The sequence below is a fragment of the Triticum dicoccoides genome, chromosome 6A, assembly GCF_002162155.2.
Source record: "Triticum dicoccoides isolate Atlit2015 ecotype Zavitan chromosome 6A, WEW_v2.0, whole genome shotgun sequence".
Taxonomy (NCBI): Eukaryota; Viridiplantae; Streptophyta; class Magnoliopsida; order Poales; family Poaceae; genus Triticum; species Triticum dicoccoides.
The window spans coordinates 472,751,968-472,757,829 of record NC_041390.1 but is presented as its reverse complement, the minus strand read 5'-3'; positions in this window follow the sequence as shown (position 1 = coordinate 472,757,829).

Genomic DNA, 5,862 nt, shown 5'->3' with positions numbered 1-5,862 from the left:
TATAATTTCGGGATTAGTGTTGAACCTAAATAAGTGTTATTTGGTGTTTGCGTTGAGCATGAATATGATTTGATCATATTTATTGTAATATGGTTATTCATTTAAGTAAGAGAATAAATTGTTGTTCTGTTTACATGAATAAAACCTTATATGGTTACACACCCAATGAAAATAGTTTGTTGGATCTCAATCGTAGTGATACACATAATCATAATATTGAAACCAAAAGATGCAAAGTTAATAATGATAATGCAACTTATTTGTGGCATTGCCGTTTAGGTCATATTGGTGTAAAGCGCATGAAGAAACTCCATGCTAATGGGTTTTTGGAATCAGTTGATTATGAATCAGTTGATGCTTGCGAACCATGCTTCATGGGCAAGATGACTAAACCGCCGTTCTCCGGAACTATGGAGCGAGCAACTGACTTACTGGAAATAATACATACTGATGTATGAGATCTGATGAGTATTAAGGCTCGTGGCGGGTATCATTATTTTCTGACCTTCACAGATGATTTGAGCAGATATGGGTATATCTGCTTAATGAAACACAAGTCTGAAATATTTGAAAAGTTCAAAGAATTTCAGAGTCAAGTGGAGAATCATCATAACAAGAAAATAAAAGTTTCTACGATATGATCGCAGAGGTAAAATATTTGAGTTACGAGTCTGGCCTTCAGTTAAAACAATGTGAAATAGTTTCACTACTCACGCCACCTGGAACACCACAGCATAATGGTGTGTCCGAACATCATAACCGTACTTTATTTGATATGGTGCGATCTATGATATCTCTTACCGATCTACCACTATCGTTTTGGGGTTATGCATTAAAGACAGCTGCATTCACGTTTAAAAGGGCACCATCTAAGTCCGTTGAGACAACACAATCTGAACTGTGGTTTGGCAAGAAACCAAAGTTGTCGTTTCTTAAAGTTTGGGATTGTGATGCTTATATGAAAAAGTTTCATCCTGATAAGCTCAAACCCAAATCGGAGAAATATGTCTTCATAGGATACCCAAAGGAGACTATTGGGTACACCTTCTATCACAGGTCCGAAGGCAAGACATTCGTTGCTAAGAATGGATCCTTTCTAGAGAAGGAGTTTCTCTTGAAAGAAGTGAGTGGGAGGAAAGTAGAACTTGATAAGGTAATTGTACCTTCTCCCTTATTGGAAAGTAGTTCATCACAGAAATCTGTTCCTGTGACTACTACACCAATTAGTGAGGAAGCTAATGATAATGATCATGTAACTTCAGATCAAGTTACTACCGAATCTCGTAGGTTAACCAGAGTGATATCCGCACCAGAGTGGTACGGTAATCTTGTTCTGGAAGTCATGTTACTAGACCATGACGAACTTGCGAACTATGAGGAAGCGATGATGAGCCCAGGTTGCGTGAAATGGTTTGAGGCCATGAAATCTAAGATATGATCCATGTATGAGAACAAAGTATGGACTTTGATGGATTTGCCCGATGATCGGCAAGCCATCGAAAAAATGGATCTTCAAGAGGAAGACGGACACTGATAGTAGTGTTACTATCTACAAAGCTAGACTTATCGAAAAATGTTTTTGACAAAGTTCAAGGTGTTGACTACGATGAAATTTTTCTCACTCGTAGCGATGCTTAAGTCTGTCCAAATCATGTTAGCAATTGCCGCAATTTTATGAAATCTGGCAAATGGATAAACAAAACTACATTCCTTAATGGATTTAAGAAGAGTTGTATATGATACAATTAGAAGGTTTTGTCAATCCTAAAGGTGCTAACAAAATATGCAAGCTCTAGCGATCCATCTATGGACTGGTGCAAGCATCTCGGAGTTGGAATATACGCTTTGATAAGTTGATCAAAGCATATAGTTTTATACAGACTTGCGGTGAAGCCTGTATTTACAAGAAAGTGAGTGGGAGCACTACAACATTTCTGATAAGTATATGTGTATGACATATTCTTGATCGGAAATAATGTAGAATTATTCTGCAAAGCATAAAGGAGTGTTTAAAAGGATTCTTTTTTCAAAGAAAACCTCGGTGAAGCTGCTTACATATTAAGCATCAAAATCTATAGAGATAGATCAAGACACTTGATAAGTTTTTCAATGAGTACATACCTTGACAATATTTTGAAGTAGTTCAAAAATGGAACAGTCAAAGAAAGAGTTCTTGGCTGTGTTACAAGGTATGAAATTGAGTAAGACTCAAAGCCCGACCACGGCAGAAGATAGAAAGAGAATGAAAGTCATTCCCTATGACTCAGACATAGGTTCTATAAAGTATGCCATGCTGTGTACCAGATCTATTGTATACCCTACACTGTGTTAAGCAAGGGAGTACAATAGTGATCTAAGAGTAGATTACTGGACAACGGTCAAAATTATCCTTAGTGGAATAAGGAAATATTTCTCAATTATGGAGGTGACAAAAAGGTTCGTCGTAAAAAGTTACGTCGATGCAAGTTTTGACACAGATCTGGATGACTCTAAGTCTCGATCTAGATACATATTGAAAGTGGGAGCAATTAGCTAGAGTAGCTCCATGCAGAGCATTGTAGACATAGAATTCGCAAAATACTTACGGATCTTTATGTGACAGACCCGTTGACTAATATTATCTCACAAGCAAAACATGATCACACCTTAGTACTCTTTGGGTGTTAATCACATAAACGATGTGAACTAGATTATTGACTCTAGTAAACCCTTTGGGTATAGGTCACATGACGATGTGAACTATGGGTGTTAATCACATGGTGATGTGAACTATTAGTGTTGAATCACATGGCGATGTAAACTAGATTATTGACTCTAGTGCAAGTGGGAGACTGAAGGAAATATGCCCTAGAGGCAATAATAAAGTTATTATTTATTTCCTTATATCATGATAAATGTTTATTATTCATGCTAGAATTGTATTAACCGGAAACATAATACATGTGTGAATACATAGACAAACAGAGTGTCACTAGTCAGCCTCTACTTGACTAGCTCGTTAATCGAAGATGGTTATGTTTCCTAACCATGAACAAAAGAGTTGTTATTTGATTAACGGGATCACATCATTAGAAGAATGATGTGATTGACATGACCCATTCCATTAGCTTAGCACCCGATCGTTTAGTATGTTTCTATTGCTGTCTTCATGACTTATACATGTTCCTATGACTATGAGATTATGCAACTCCCGTTTGCCGGAGGAACACTTTGTGTGCTACCAAACGTCACAACGTAACTGGGTGATTATAAAGGAGCTCTACAGGTGTCTCCAAAGGTACATGTTGGGTTGGCATATTTCGAGATTAGGATTTGTCACTCCGATTGTCGGAGAGTTATCTCTGGGCCCTCTCGGTAATGCACATCACATAAGCCTTGCAAGCATTGCAACTAATGAGTTAGTTGTGAGATGATGTATTATGGAACAAGTAAAGAGACTTGCCCGTAACGAGATTGAACTAGGTATTAAGATACCGACGATCGAATCTCGGGCAAGTAACATACCGATGACAAAGGGAACAACGTATGTTTTTATGTTGTGTGACCGATAAAGATCTTCGTAGAATATGTGGGAGCCAATATGAGCATCCAGGTTCCGCTATTGGTTATTGACTGGAGATGTGTCTCGGTCATGTCTACGTTGTTTTCGAATCCGTAGGGTCCGCACGCTTAAGGTTTCGATGACAGTCATATTATGAGTTTATGAGTTTTGATGTACCGAAGGAGTTCAGAGTCCCGAATGAAATCGGGGACATGAAGAGGAGTCTCGAAATGGTCGAGACATAAAAATCGATATATTGGACGACTATATTCGGACATCGGAAAGGTTCTGAGTGATTCGGGTATTTTTCGGAGTACCAGAGAGTTACGGGAATACGTATTGGGCCTTATTGGGCCATACGGGAAAGAAGAAAAAGGGCCTCAAGGGTGGCCGCACCCCTCCCCTTGGTCTGGTCTGAATTGGACTAGGGAAGGGGGGTGCCCCCTTCCTTCCTTCTCCTTTTCCCTTCCTCTTTTCCTATTCCATATGGGAGGTGGAATCCTACTAGGACTAGGGAGTCCTAGTAGGACTCCACACTTGGCGCGCCCCCTCCTAGGGCCGGCCTCCTCCTCCCTTGCTCCTTTATATATGGGGGCAGGGGGGCACCTCTAGACACAAGTTGATCCGTGTGATCATATTCTTAACCGTGTGCGGTGCCCCCTTCCACCATAGTACTCGATAATATTGTAGCGGTGCTTAGGCGAAGCCCTGCGACGGTAGTACATCAAGATCGTCACCACGCCGTCGTGCTGACGGAACTCTTCCCCGGCACTTTGCTGGATCGGAGTCCGGGGATCGTCATCGAGCTGAACGTGTGCTAGAACTCGGAGGTGCCGTAGTTTCGGTACTTGATCGGTCGGGCCGTGAAGACGTACGACTACATCAACCGCGTTGTGCTAACGCTTCCGCTGTCGGTCTACAAGGGTACGTAGATCACACTCTCTCCCCTCTCGTTGCTATGCATCACCATGATCTTGCGTGTGCGTAGGATTTTTTTTTGAAATTACCACGTTCCCCAACAGTGGCATCCGAGCCTAGGTTTTATGTGTTGATGTTATTTGCACGAGTAGAACACAAGTGAGTTGTGGGCGATATAAGTCATACTGCTTACCAGCATGTCATACTTTGGTTCGGCGGTATTGTTGGACGAAGCGGCCCGGACCAACATTACGCGTACGCTTACGCGAGACCGGTTCTCCCGACGTGCTTTGCACAAAGGTGGCTAGCGGGTGACAGTTTCTCCAACTTTAGTTGAACCGAGTGTGGCTACACCCGATCCTTGCGAAGGTTAAAACAGCACCAACTTGACAAACTATCGTTGTGGTTTTGATGCGTAGGTAAGATTGGTTCTTGCTTAAGCCCGTAGCAGCCACGTAAAACTTGCAACAACAAAGTAGAGGACGTCTAACTTGTTTTTGCAGGGCATGTTGTGATGTGATATGGTCAAGACATGATGCTCAATTTTATTGTATGAGATGATCATGTTTTGTAACCGAGTTATTAGCAACTAGCAGGAGCCATATGGTTGTCGTTTTATTGTATGCAATGCAATCGCGCTGTAATGATTTACTTTATCACTAAGCGGTAGCGATAGTCGTGGAAGCATAAGATTGGCGAGACGACAACGATGCTACGATGGAGATCAAGGTGTCGCGCCGGTGACGATGGTGATCACGACGGTGCTTCGAAGATGGAGATCACAAGCACAAGATGATGATGGCCATATCAGATCACTTATATTGATTGCATGTGATGTTTATCTTTTATGCATCTTATATTGCTTTGATTGATGGTAGCATTTTAAGATGATCTCTCATTAATTATCAAGAAGTGTTCTCCTTGAGTATGCACCGTTGCGAAAGTTCTTCGTGCTGAGACACCACGTGATGATCGAGTGTGATAGGCTCTACGTTCAAATACAACGGGTGCAAAACAGTTGCACACGCGGAATACTCAGGTTATACTTGATGAGCCAAGCATATACAGATATGGCCTCGGAACACGGAGACCGAAAGGTCGAGCGTGAATCATATAGTAGATATGATCAACATAGTGATGTTCACCATTGAAACTACTCCATCTCACGTGATGATCGGACATGGTTTAGTTGATTTGGATCACGTGATCACTTAGAAGATTAGAGGGATGTCTTTCTAAGTGGGAGTTCTTAAGTAATATGATTAATTGAACTTTAAATTTATCATGAACTTAGTCCTGGTAGTATTTTGCAAATTATGTTGTAGATCAATAGCACGCGTTGTTGCTTTCATGTGTTTATTTTGATATGTTCCTAGAGAAAATTGTGTTGAAAAATGTTAGTA